Raw genomic sequence first — 14,167 nt, forward strand, 5'->3', positions numbered from 1 at the left:
CTAGCCGATATGGTGCATGGCATAGCAGAAAGGCTGATTCACTTATTTTTCATCACTTTATCTCCCAAGAAAATTTAATAAGTCATACACACCCCAAAATGGTATTGTCAAAAATGACAGATCGGCCCGCTAAAAATGAGCTCCCACACACATCTTCTTAGACATAACTATAAAAAAGTTATGGTCAAAAACGACAGATCGGCCCGCTAAAAATGAGCTTCCACACACATCTCCATAGACATAACTATAAAAAAGTTATGAGGGTCAAAATATCAAAATGAAAAGAAAAAAATATTTTTTTATGAAGTGAGTCCTGATAAGGCTTAGCAGTTAGCGCAGTGAGCGGGCCTATAGATGTCATGAGCAGGGATGCTATTAGGTTTTCCACCTTTCCCAACAAAAAATACTGGTTAATACTTAATACTTAAGTTTTATTTAGCCTCTATTTTTAAAATGTTTCTGCTGGCATTTGAACTCACAACCATCTACATTGAAGGCAACAACCTTAACCACTGGGCTATAGAGCTCAATGCTAAGTCATTGCTGATAAACCTCATAGAAGTTTCTCTTCTATAAAAAAAAAAACTCATGGAAGTTTATCTTGTATAATACAGGAGGAACTTCTATGAGGTTTTTCATCAAAGATTTAGCACTGAGCTCTAGAGCCCAGTGGTTAAGTTTTTTTGTCTTTATTGTAGATGGTTGTGAGTTTGAATCCTCACAGAAACATTTCAAAAATAAAGTCTAAATTAGACTTATATACACAGGGTGACCATGCTTTGGAATACCCGTTTCAAGTTCATAACACTGACTCCATATATATATATAAGGAGTCAGAGCAGGGACTCCTAAGTTGGGAAATTCCCCACTCTGGAGTCCTGATTGTGCAGCAATCTGCCATTCTGAAGCAGGGAGTGCCTTATAGGATCACAGCCCTGGGCAATTTCCCAATTTGCAGGCCCTGGCTGTGGTGGCAATTTGTGCTGCTCTGCAGATGCTGCTTAATTCTGTTGTCTCTGTCTACTCGTTTTGAAACACCTTTTGTGAATTTGGATCTTCCTAAACATACTGCCACTTTTAATTTTTTGTCCAGGGGCACTTTAACTTCCCTGTCCGCCCATGCATGCAGTATTCAAAACTGACCAAGGACAAAATCTGCATAGAGTTTGTATGTTCTCCCTGTGCTTGTGTGGGTTTCCTTCGGTTACTCTAGTTTCCTCCCACACTCCAAAGACATACTGATAGGGAATGTAGATTGTGAGCCCCAAAGGGGACAGCGTGATGCTAATGTCTGTAAAGACGCTATGTAAGTGAGTAAAAAATAAGTAGTAGTTACCAGGATTTAGTCACTATTGTAGATGATAAAAAATGTGCAAGAAATTGCATATTCCTCACAACAGTCCCATTGGTCACAAAGATACTGGGCAGATAAGCAAATTAAGACAAACGTGAGGGCACAGCTTTAAATTTCCCTTAAATTAGAATTCAAAGGTTGAGTGGTTGGAACATGCTACAACACTACTTCAGAGACATCACAGATGGATTTACTAAAGATGGTGAATACCATATTCTAAATATTCATTTCTTCACAGTGTCCAGTTTGGGTCTTTAGTTCTCTCATGATTTAAATGGTAGAATCCATTTAGTTGATTCTTCTCTTTTCCCAACTCCCCCAAATAGTAAAGGAACATCTTACCTAATCTAATTACATTGTTTTAATCAAGTTGTTAAACTTCTTTCAATTCATTTGTATTGGTCTTTTTCTTTATAATCATTAAAACCTAGTGCATTTCACGCTAGCCACTGACACTTTCTGTTCTACAGAGATCCATTTTCAGCAATCACTTCATTATCATCAAAGGTAGGATTAGGGTTAAGGTTATAATAGGTAACAACTACAGTATATATAGATCCAATATTTACAATAGGGCAGGGATGGCCAACCTGCAGCTCTCCAGCTGCTGTAAAACTACAACTCCCACCATGCCCTGCTGTAGGCTGATAGCTGTAGATGTGGGCATGCTGGGATTTATAGTTTCACATCAGATGGAGAGCCTCAGGTTGTAACAAGGGGATGTAACAATGTATATACTCCCCCTACCTGCACAACCTCTGCACAGGTTTCAGAATGTGGCTTCTCCCATAGAAGTCAAGAAGTAATCTCCAGACTACAGGTTCCTATCGTTATGGTGGCCGCTATAAAGGATATCTTTTATTGGCCGTTAAAATCATCTCAGGCAAGGTGGCAGTCCCAATAGTCATATATAGAAAAATTGCTAAACAAAACTACACTATAAATAAGAAAAAAGAGGAGTTAAAAATATGTTTTATTATCTGGTTTTAAATAATAAAACAATCTAGGTGACACATCCTCATTAGTACATCCACAATTGCACTTTATGGCTCTCTTTCTGGTGCCTATGCACAATCTATTTTACCCACTTTCTTGCATTAAAATATTCTCCTTGTAGATGATTTATAAAACAGTGAGAAATATTTACATTCTGAAAGGGGATTCTTTACGTTTTTCATCAAATTAGTAATTCTAATTCCTCTAGATCTGAAATAGTCCATTATTAGAATGCATAAAACTGGCACTTTTGAGGAAGTAAAACCAGGATGAAAGCTTTTCACTGCTGGCTGTCAAAACATTTTTGAAATTCTCAGGCCATGAAAATTAGCTTACTGTCATCACAGCAGTCTGCTGCCATAAGAGCCATTATTTTAATTTCTAGCCACTGTTCCTGTTGAGAAATCAAGCTATGCAACCTCTTGTTTTACATAAACCAAACATGATTATAGATAAGGTATGTCTTTTAATGTGACAGCAGTGACTAATGTCAGGACTAGGAAATTAAATGGAAGCCTCTCTCTGGACACACAGTCGAGCGTGCAGGAAGAAATGTAGACATTACATCAATAGGATCTTAATTCTGTGGTTTTTTTATGGTTTGCCATAAATTTGGATTTAAATTCTGCTTGATATTAACTTAACAATTCTACTGCCGGAAGGCTGAAATAAATGTTTGCATGGGGGAGCGATATTCATGTTTGTCCTTGTCCTATAGTTGATGTAACTCTCTCGAAATCTGCAGCATTTGCAATAGCTCAAGGATGTACTTACCACAGAGGGAAGCAATGCTGCTGGTTGGTGCCATCCTGGGTTTTTAAAACCTGAGCAGCACTCCCATCTTGAGAGAAACGGAATTGTTAACAAACAATGGAATGGGAAGCTGGCCAAGAGTCATGGAATAGGTATCAAAAAGAAAGGCCTTCTATCCTGGGTGACTTAATGGGTACCATTTTGACTTTGGCTGTGAGCTTTTTTTTTTCAAGAAGTGAACAAGAAGTTAGGTTCATATCAAGTTCAAGGCACATTTATATTTTGAAAACATTGATTCAGTTGCTTCACCGAACTTCAACAAGAAATTTGATTAATTACGCATAACTTCATCATGAATCACTTTCCTATTCATTGAGTGGGCACAATGACAGGGAACAGAGATCACGCCGGCCCCTGTCACTTAACCTCTCAGATGCTGCATTCAACAACAGGGTTTAATCAGGGATAAAAAAAAAATTACACTCACCTCATCCACTTGCACACAAGAGAGGCTGTCCATTCTACATCACTGCATGATCACGTGGTGAGGTCATCATGCTTGCCGCAGGTCCTTTGGTGGGTTTTCTTCAATCAAGTCGGGAACGGACAGCCTCTTTGCGAGCAAGTGGATGTGGATGAGTATTTTTTTTTATTTTCAGCCACCATTTTAGGAAAATAATTATTCCTTATCATGAAGCACAAGGAAATTTGCCTTTGTGGAGAATTAATTTTTTTCAGAAATTAAGATTGAAGTCCACTTCAGATACCTCGATTTGCTTAACACTAATTATCACTCACAAGTTTTTGAATGAGGCATGTAAGGTTTCTGATGAAAACAAGCACAACCATTTCTTTATTGAAAACCAGTAATGGAACTCATTGTTTGGAGCCTCAGAAAGGATCTTAGCTTGAGAAAGTGTACTAACCTTTCCTTAGATGGGCAAGTGCTCATCTTTTCATTCCTTTTGTCAATAAAAATAGACACCCATATGTGACAATCAGAAAGCAAGCATATTCTGTGATTGATAGGGGAAGAACATTGATAGCATGCACAGCTGTCATTGTTACCTATCCCCTAGTGTCATGTTTCTCCTTTCCCTGTTGCCTGTTAGCATGCCCCCTACTGGATCTCCCTCTCCTCCACGCTAGACCATAGCAGGCTGAAATGAGGGTCTGCTTTACCTTCCTTTATCTCAGGCTCCATAGTAGCTCAATATATTATCTATGTCTTGTTTTGAAACTGTTAAGGCAGGGATTTCAGTGACAACTAGCCAGAGACAGAGCCTTTAAAAACTGATTTGGGAGTGAGATCTGCAAGTAAAACAAGAAAGTATGGCTGATATATTTAGCTACTGCATAGCATTAGAACAAGCAGGTTAAAGCACCCCTCTTCAGCCAACTACTAAGGAAAAAGCTGCTGTCTGCCCAGGCCACCTTAATATTGTGGCTCCATTGCAGCAGATAGGAGATAGTGGCTTTGGTGGAATTTTTGTTATCAGGAGTAGTGTGAATATGAACTTTTATGCTCTTTGCTCCAGGATTGCCAACCGATTTTTATTCAATTTTACTGGAAAAGATATCCAAAAATCAAGGACAGCCACAATTTTTTCACCAAAAACTATAATGCACCATACAGAATATTAGCAATTCACAGTATGTACAGACCTAAATCCTGATATGAACACACTGCAATCTGTAAAATGATGATAATTACAATGACAATGAAACAAAGCATGTTTGCAGCGTATCCAGGAATTTAAAGACGGTTGGCAACCCTGCCCTCCTTTCTGCTTTGAGCTGCTACCCTCTGCTTTGAGTGACAGCTGTGGCATCCAACCAGAGCAGCAACATGGAAAGCACAAAGCACTTCACTGTAATATCTGAATAAAAGTTCTTATTAGCAAGCATTAGCTAAACACAGGCAAAAAAAGTGTGGTGTGAGTAGATATATGGTATCAGATCTATATATAGCTGGAGATGGGTACAATTTGCTTATGTAGTGGCCATGCAAAAGTGACCCACTGACAATGCAATCGCTACCATAAAGGTGGCAGTTTCCACTGTACTCTGGGGTAAATAACAAGCATTGTTTGTCTGATTTCCTGACCTGTAGATGTTTTTTTTTTTTTATCTTGTGGCCTTTCTATGTGTAAAGGACATAACATACTTTGGTCTGGAAAGCACTTTGTCTAGTAGGGTCTTTGCAGAACTTTCTTTGCAATAAATCATACATTTCCTGCCCAAGGGCAGATGAGTTTGATGACTGCTGCAAGAGGAACTGAAGGTTAGTATGCTCTGGCAAACTAAAGCTCGTGTCTTTTCATAAATGATTTCATTTTCTGCCTGCCAGACAATAAATGTAATTGTAAGAATGTAAGTTAAAGGGAATTCAGAATTTAATGTTCTTAAAATGTATAAACTGGAGCAAGATTTAGACTGCTCAAGATTCAGATGCCTTTTGGAAATAATATGTGACATGGTTGTTGACTGATTCATTTACAGGGCATTTTACTTATTGTAGATGATTTGATTTATCTGAACACTGAATACAGTTATAGATTCTGACCAGCAGTTCAGTACAGACACATTGGCTGCATTTATATTCATTATGACAGTCTGTATAAAATCTAAAAATACAGCTGTGGTGTTACTGCTGGAGGGGTGGACCAAAAAGACATTAGTATACAGTGTCCATGCTGCTCTTTCACCAGTTCAGGATCAATTTTGGGTTCTCAAGATTTATTTTACATTATCCATTTATACCGGTTCTAAATATTTATCTAAATTTATAAGAGAAGTGACTGTCACAATAAAAATGCATTGTAATCTTAAGATAGCATGTTATAGAGCAGGAGAAGCTGAGCAGATTGCTATATTCTTTTGCGCTGAAAGATTTAATATGCAATTTATATATTTAAATCGGTGCTGTATCTTACTTTAGTTGTACATGGGGAAAGTATTATCAGAGTATTATCAGTGATTTATAGCATTCTCTGTCTGTGTATACATAGATATATAGAGCTATATAGATAGCTGTCAGTCACTGATAGCTGTACATAGGGGAGGTTGTATTAGTGATTGATAGCATTCACTGGATAAGTGTGTATACAAAGGTAGCTATCAGTCACTAATAGTTGGACACAGGGGAGGTATTATTAGTGATTTATAGCATTCTCTGTGTAAGTGTGTATACATAGATAGCTGTCAGTCAGTGATAGTTGTACACAGGGATGTTTTATCAGTGATTGATAGCATTCTCTGTGTAAGTGTGTATACAGATATAGCTGTCAGTTACTGATAGTTGTACACAGGGGAGGTGTTATCAATGATTGATAGCATTCTCTGTGTACGTGTATATACATAGATAGCTGTCAGTCACTGATAGTTTTACATTGGGGAGGTGTAAACAGTGATTGATAGCATTCTCTGTGTAAGTGTGTATACATAGTTATCTATCAGTCAATGATAGCTGTACACAGGGTAGTTGCTGTCAGTGATTGATAGCATTCTTTGTGTAACTGTGTATACATAGAGAGCTGTCAGGCATAGATAGTTGTACACAGGGAGGTGCTATCAGTGACTGATAGCATTATCTGTGTGTTTATCCATAGATAGCTGTCAGTCACTGATAGCTGTACATGGCGGAGGTGTTATCAGTAACTGATAGCATTCTCTGTGTAACTATGTATACATAGATAGATTTCAGTCACTGATAGCTGAACACAGTGGAGTTGTTATCCGTAATTGATAGCATTCTTTATGTAAGTATTTATACAGAGATAGCTGTCAGTCACTGAAAGCTGTACATAGGGGAGATGATATCAGTAGAGATGAGCAAATCGAATCAGACGAAGTGGAATTCGATCCGAATTTCAGGAAAAATTCTATTTGCAACGAATGTAAATTTCCTTGCGCTTCATGGTAACGAATCACAATTTTACCTAAAATGGTGGCTACAATGGCGGCTACACATGTGAGGACATGGGGCAAGGAACTCTGGGAAGATGGGCTGACCCATAATGCCATGCATGCAGCCAATCAGCAGCCAGCCCTGTGATTTCACAGCCCTATAAATACGGTGGCCATCTTAGAGTCAGAACTTTTCAAGCATTCTGAGTGTATAGACAGAAGTGAGAAGGTGCGAGGGACAGCAATTGGAAAAAACCTCATTAAAAAAAGAATGAAAAAATGATTTATAAGTGCAGGGAAAGGATAGGGAGGAATCATTTCACAGCATCTTAGTGCAGAGAGAGACGTACGAAGGCGCTAGGGACAGGGTCTGGAAGTTGCGGCAGCATTAGGAGGCCACATAGTGGCACAATGACAGAGTATGGAGGTGGCAGCAGCAGCATCAGGAGGATGCAACCGAGTGGCACAATGACAGAGTCTGGAGGTGGCACCAGCATGAGGAGGCCACCGAGTGGCACAATGACAGTGTCTGGAGTTGGCCATTGTGCCACTCGGTGGCCTCCTCATACTGTTGCCAACTCCAGACTCTGTTAAAAAAGCAATTTACAAGTACAGGGAAAGATTATTTGGGGATCCAAATAGCCATTATACAGCTCTGTCATTCCAGCAATTTGTTCTTGGGGTGTAAGTGCTATGTTGAAAAGCCTTTAGTGGCTTATATCTTTTCAAACAAGAAAAATATATACACAGTTCATTTCTGTAGTTATATGTGTTGAAAGCGTGCAGAAAGAAAAAAAAATATATGCACTTCACTGGTGCACTTATTTGTGGCAAAGCGTTTAGTGGCCTATTTCATTATAGAAAGAAAAAATATATATACGCACTTCACTGGTGCAGTTATTTATGTCAAAATTAGCCTATTTCAGTACAGAAAAAAAATATATACGCACTTTCCTGGCACTTATTTGTGGCAAAGCGTTTAGTGGCCTATTTCATTATAGAAAGAAAAAACTATATACACACTTCACTGGTGCAGTTATTTTTGGTAAAAGGGTTTACTGGCCTAGTTGAGTACAAAAGAAAAATATATTCTCAGTTTACTTCTGCAGTTGTATGTCTTGAAAGTGTTTACTGGCTAATTTCAGTACAGAAATAAAAATATATACGCACTTCACTGGTGCACTTATTTTGGGCAAAAGCGTTTAGTGGCTAATTTCATTAAAGAAAGAAAAAAATATACGCACTTCACTGGTGCACTTATTTGTGGCAAAAGTGTTTAGTGGCCTATTTCATTATGGAAAGAAAAAATATTCACACTTCACTGGGTGCACTTATTTGTGGCAAAAGCATTTAGTGGCCTATTTCAGTACAGAAAGAAAAACATATGCACTTCACTGGTGCATTTATTTCTGCTGAAAGCATTTACTGGCCTATTTCAGTACAAAAATAAAAATACATTCAGTGTTTACCTTTGCAGTTATTAGTGGCAACACCTTTAGTGACATATTTCGGTCGAAAAACAAAATATATTCAGTGTTCAGCGCTGCAGTAATATTTGTGGTAAAATCTTTATCGACGAATTTCAGTCGAAAACCAATTTTTATAGCCTTTTTTGTAACGTAATTTGCCACGAATATATTTGGATGGAACCAAATTTTTCCCAAAAATTTGGCAAATCGGTGAATCAAATTTTTAAAAAATTCATTCATCTTTAGTTATCAGTGATTGATAATATTCTCTGTGTAAGTGTGTATACAGAGATGGCTGTCAGTCACTGATAGCTGAATACAGTAGAGTTGTTATCAGTAATTGATAGCATTCTCTATGTAAGTATGTACACAGAGATACTATGAATTAGTTGTATCCTCTGGCGTGGCATGGAAAAATAATTATAATTTGTCTTGATCAATATGTCCTATATTTTATAAAAGTTATTTGGATGCCTTCCATACAACTAATTCACATTATCCTAGGTATTATATCAGCAGTGGGTGTGCCGAGGATATTGCACCTCCAAAATGACATTCCAAAAGCCCAGGAATGTTCAGCCACTGGGGGAGAAAAAATTCTACATTAGAATCTACTGCACCCATCAGTTGATCTCCCTACCTATACAATATGGATATCTGGAGTTGCATGGAAAATAAATGTAAGAAGGTAGAAACATACATCTTTGACCAAAAAGATGATTCTAACATATTAAGTGTACATTTTATAAAATCAAAGACATATTGATCAAGACAAATTATAATCATATTTCCATGCCACGCCAAAGGATAGAGTGCCTTCAATACAACTAAATCATATTATCCTAGGTATTATATTGGCAGTGGGTGTGCCAAAGTTAGCGCAACTTATTCCAGAAACCTAGGAAGGTTGAGTCACTATGACAAAATATATGTACACAGAGATAGCTGTCAGTCACTAATAGCTGTACATGGGGCAGGTGTTATCAGTGATTGATAGTATTCTATGTGTAAGTGTGTATACATAGATAGCTGTCAGTTACTAATAGCTGTACACGGGGCAGGTGTTATCAGTGATTGATAGTATTCTATGTGTAAGTGTGTATACATAGATAGCTATAAGTCATCAGTATCTAGTAGGGGTTCGACATTTGGAACCCCCGCTGATTAGCTGTTTGAGAAGGCAGCAGTGCTCACATGACCAAAACCGATTTTTATAATTTGGAATTTAACAATGACTCTTCCTACTTGAGATATTGGCAACAATAAGGAATTAGGGGGAAAATGTTAAAGTGTGGTGGTTTTGTTGTCAGTTTTAAGTCTGACTTTGCTTTGTGAGATTGTGCCAAATGTAGAAAATTGCCACACAGTAATAATCTATTTGGTGCAAATGCAATGGGGTGTGCGTCTATATCTGTAAAAGTACACCAGAGGGTTGCTTGGTGTGGAGACGCAACTACACGATCGGCGTGACTATCACATACGTGACACAGAGGGAGGGAAAGAGGAAGGCCCTGCCCAAGTGAGAGGGAAGGTGGTGACCCCTGACTCACCTTGCGGCTGGCACCTGGCTGCCCTGACGTCCCTAGACGGGTTCCTCACCCGTACGCCGATCACGTGCCTAAAACCCTGGCTTTCCCTAAGATGAGCCCTAGATAGTGAACAGGGCGGTGGGAACACTAGTCCGCACCACTAGCTCTAAAGGAAAACACCAAGGGGAGGACAGACAATACAGACTCAACATATAATCCCAGGTAGATGACAACAGGAGACAACAAAAAGCCCAACAGGGATCCGGAAGGTAGCACTCTGGAACAACAACCAGGATTCACAGCTCCAGTGGGTCAGTATAGAAGTCCAGGCAGGAAGCTCTATAACTGGCAACTAGAGAAGTGTGAGAGGAGAATATAAGGAGGTTGGGAGTGGCAGACAAGAAACAGCTGAGGAGGAGAAGCTACGGATCCCTGAGTGAGACAAAAAGGATTGCAAGGCAAACACAGAAAACAATCACTAAGAAACAACATGATCTTTAGACATAGAGCGCGCAGCCACCCGCTGCGACTTCCTGACCCCGGGTATAACGGAGTCAGACGTGGCTCTTGACACCCTCGTGACAGCAACGTTTTAAAAAGTCGCACATCATAAATCAGACTTAAAGGTGTTCTAATCTAACATCCTGATCTATTTTTCACTCCTAAAAGCGGCATGGCTGCCCAAATGTTGCAAAATTTCACAAAATCTAAAATAAATATACACTAAATGTCTTCTGCAGGCATCCTTTCCATGGAGTCACCCTGAAATAAATGGAGCAGGTGGTCAGAAATGTGCATAGCTTCTCTATTGATTTCTATGGGAGTTCCATAGGGAAAAAAAAAACATGCTTATTATATTTAAGCAGTTTTGTATATTTATCATAACTGTTTATATGTATTAAAGCAAAAAAGTGATATTGTTTTATGTTTTACAAGTTGTTCAGTATATTATGTAATATGTGTCATAAAAAAAAAATGGTGAAATTGGCATCACAATAAGCACCTTATTTTCCTGTTGTAAAGCAGCATTTTTAGGAAATTTTATGTGCTTTACTGTGTCAAAAAGGTCAATACGACATTTCAGCTTTTTTAGCACGTTTTACTATAACTGCAAAGAAACGTCTTGTATTTGTATTGCAGAAGAAACAGTCAGTATTCTTCCAGAATCCCGGATCTTCCTATACTTTAGTAATTGTAGCACTATAGATAAAATTATTACTTACAGTATGTACCTTAGAAGCAGTGAGTTCATAAACATCTAATAGGTGACTCAAACATCAGGGGTGGATGCGTATTAATGTATGTATTGCCGTTTATATACCTTTTAGTCATATTCTTCTAGCTCCTTTCAGTCTTGTTTGATCAACATATGGCATGTTAATTTGCTGTGGAGGCTTTCTTCTGTACTCTCAAGACACATGAATTCATTATCTAATCATGTCTATTTTGAAAGTGCTCAAAAGTGTACACATATAACTCATATCTTGAAGATGCGAATGAGCTACTAGTCTAAAAATATCAATCTCCAGAAACAAACACCAGCAGGAGCACAAGAAAACTGATATGCATTTTTGTAATCCATGTGTTCTTCAGGCTGGGAAAAAATAGATGTTTTTAATATGGCAAGAACATTAAAAAATAATATAAATGTTGTGCCATACTTTGTGACCTACTAAATAACTAGTTTACTTACAAAGAAGTTAACTCTTTCATTTTCACATATAATAAAGGATCAACTTTTTCTGGTTAACAAATGCTAATTATAGTATTACTCGTTCCTTAAATTAAAGGGGTTGTCCCATAAATCCAACATATTCCAAAGGGTGTGCAGATGTTTTCTGGTGCCTACCAATACATCTTCAATAGCTGTCCCCCACTTTCCTGCTCAGCCGAGTATGCATTTGTCTTCAATAGGGAGAGAAGAAAATGCCACTCCTAGACCTCTTTCTCCCAGGATAAATTCAACATGCCAGATCCATCTTTCCCCTGACATCATCTGCCAGAGAAGAGTTAGGAGCTCCCTATACACGGTCAACAACTGTCTAATGTGTAAGCAGGCCTTTAGAGAGGATCTCCTCTTCAGGACCCATTTATATGTACCAATATACAAAGTGGCTAGCAAAGTGTAGCTGTAGTAGACATTCAATGGAGTACCCAGTTAAGCAGTGGATGTAATTTTAATCCAGGAGGATTTTTTTCCTTTTTTTGTTTTATTTTTTCCTTTTTTTAACCCCCCCACCCCCACCCCCACCCCACAGGAGGCTATAATATGTGATCTAAGCTCCATTTGCTATTACCCCATGGAGCCCTACCACCTTCAGGCCTCCATAGGAACTAAAGCCCTGATCTCTTCAGATAAAAGCTAAGGAATTGTTACTGGAATTGCCTGACTCAGAAACGCGTTCTTCTGTTTTTTTTCAGCATTTAGATGCCATGGCCACATTTCACCACGGCACCTAAAGGGTTAAGTGTCTGTAATTGGCGTTATCGCCAGTGGCAGATATTAGTTGTCTACGGCACCTGCTGGGCTCGTGAGCCAGGTGCCATATTTAAAACCTCTCCTTTCACCGCACATGTATGGAACTGGAATGGAAGGGGTTAATATATAGATTGATGGTTTTACTTTTGTTCTGCAAGGAAGAGTACATGTATTAAAGGTACATCATAATGATTGAGCTTACATAGCCCCTTAGAAACCACAAATACAAAGAAAAGAGACTACTGGGGACATTTATCATTGAGATAATTTTTGTGTCACTTTTAAGTCTGGTTTTGCACCAAATGTATGAAATGGCACACAGTTTTCATGTATTTGGCTCAACTGCATTGTGTTGTAAGACTTCATCTTAAAAAATATAACAGGGTGCTGCCTGGCGTAGGTTATAACTTTTTTTGCCATATCTCCAGGTATCTCACATAATAAATTTGCCTTAATCGAGGTCTAATCTCAATTTTAATCCTTAACCCTTCTCAGACATCCGCCATAAATGTATGACAGAAGTCCAGTCTTTAAAAATGTGTCCACTCACGAGTGCAGCATTTGCTGTAGCCAACAGGTTTCTACTGTTTCATATAGCAGACACCAGGGGCTAATGACTGTGATTGGTGATAATGCTGACTGCAGCAATTTAACCCCTCAGATACCGTGGTCAAACAAAGCGATTGGGGGGGATCATTCATTGGTTGTGAAAATTCAAAGCCTGCTGAGGCTCCGATGCCTTTCATAGGCATATTCATTGGAATATGCCTATCAAAGGCATCAGAGCTTCAGCAGGCCTGTGGGTAGCAGCACTACATTGCAATATACAGAATCTTCTGTTTATCAATAGATTTATTTGCATTGATAAATAGAAGTGGCAATCTAAAATAAAAATTCTTATCACCCTCCTTTCCCTGAATAAAAATGAAAATAAACACTCTAAAAAACAATCATCATAGGAAATGTCACATCAAAAATTACCGTACTATTTAAATATAAAAATATTTATCCCATACAGTGAACTGTTTAAAGGAAACAAAAATCAAAATGGCCAATTAGCATTTTTTTGTGCAATTTCACCCCGACAAAAGTTGGAACATGAACAAATAGAATCAATAAAAACTATAGATCCCCCCCCCCCCAAAAAAAAAAAAAAAAAAAAAAAGAAATGAGCCCTCACACACCTTTGTAGACATAACTATAAAATTTCAGAATAGGGCAATGAAAAGAAAAAAAAAATATATGTTTTCTTTTTTCCCCAGTATTAAAACATAAGAAAAACTATATAAGGCCCCATGCACACGGCCGTGTTTCACAGCCGTGTGCGGGCCGTGGAACCGCGGCCTGGATCCCTCCTGAGAGCAGGAGCGCACGGCGTCACTGGTTGCTATGACGCTGTGCGCTCCCTGCTGCCGCCACAATACAGTAATACACTAGTATATATCATACCAGTGTATTACTGTACTGTGCCGGCAGCAGGGAGCGCACGGCGTCATAGCAACCAGTGACGCCGTGCGCTCCTGCTCTCAGGAGGGAACCAGGCTGCGGTTCCACGGCCCGCACACGGCTGTGAAACACCGCCGTGTGCATGGGGCCTAAATGTGGTATCACCCTTATCATACTGACCCAGAGAATACATGGCATATGTCAATTTTGCCATACATTGAATGCATTAAAA

This window comes from Bufo gargarizans, chromosome 1 (genome assembly GCF_014858855.1).
Source record: "Bufo gargarizans isolate SCDJY-AF-19 chromosome 1, ASM1485885v1, whole genome shotgun sequence".
In the NCBI taxonomy this organism is placed as follows: Eukaryota; Metazoa; Chordata; class Amphibia; order Anura; family Bufonidae; genus Bufo; species Bufo gargarizans.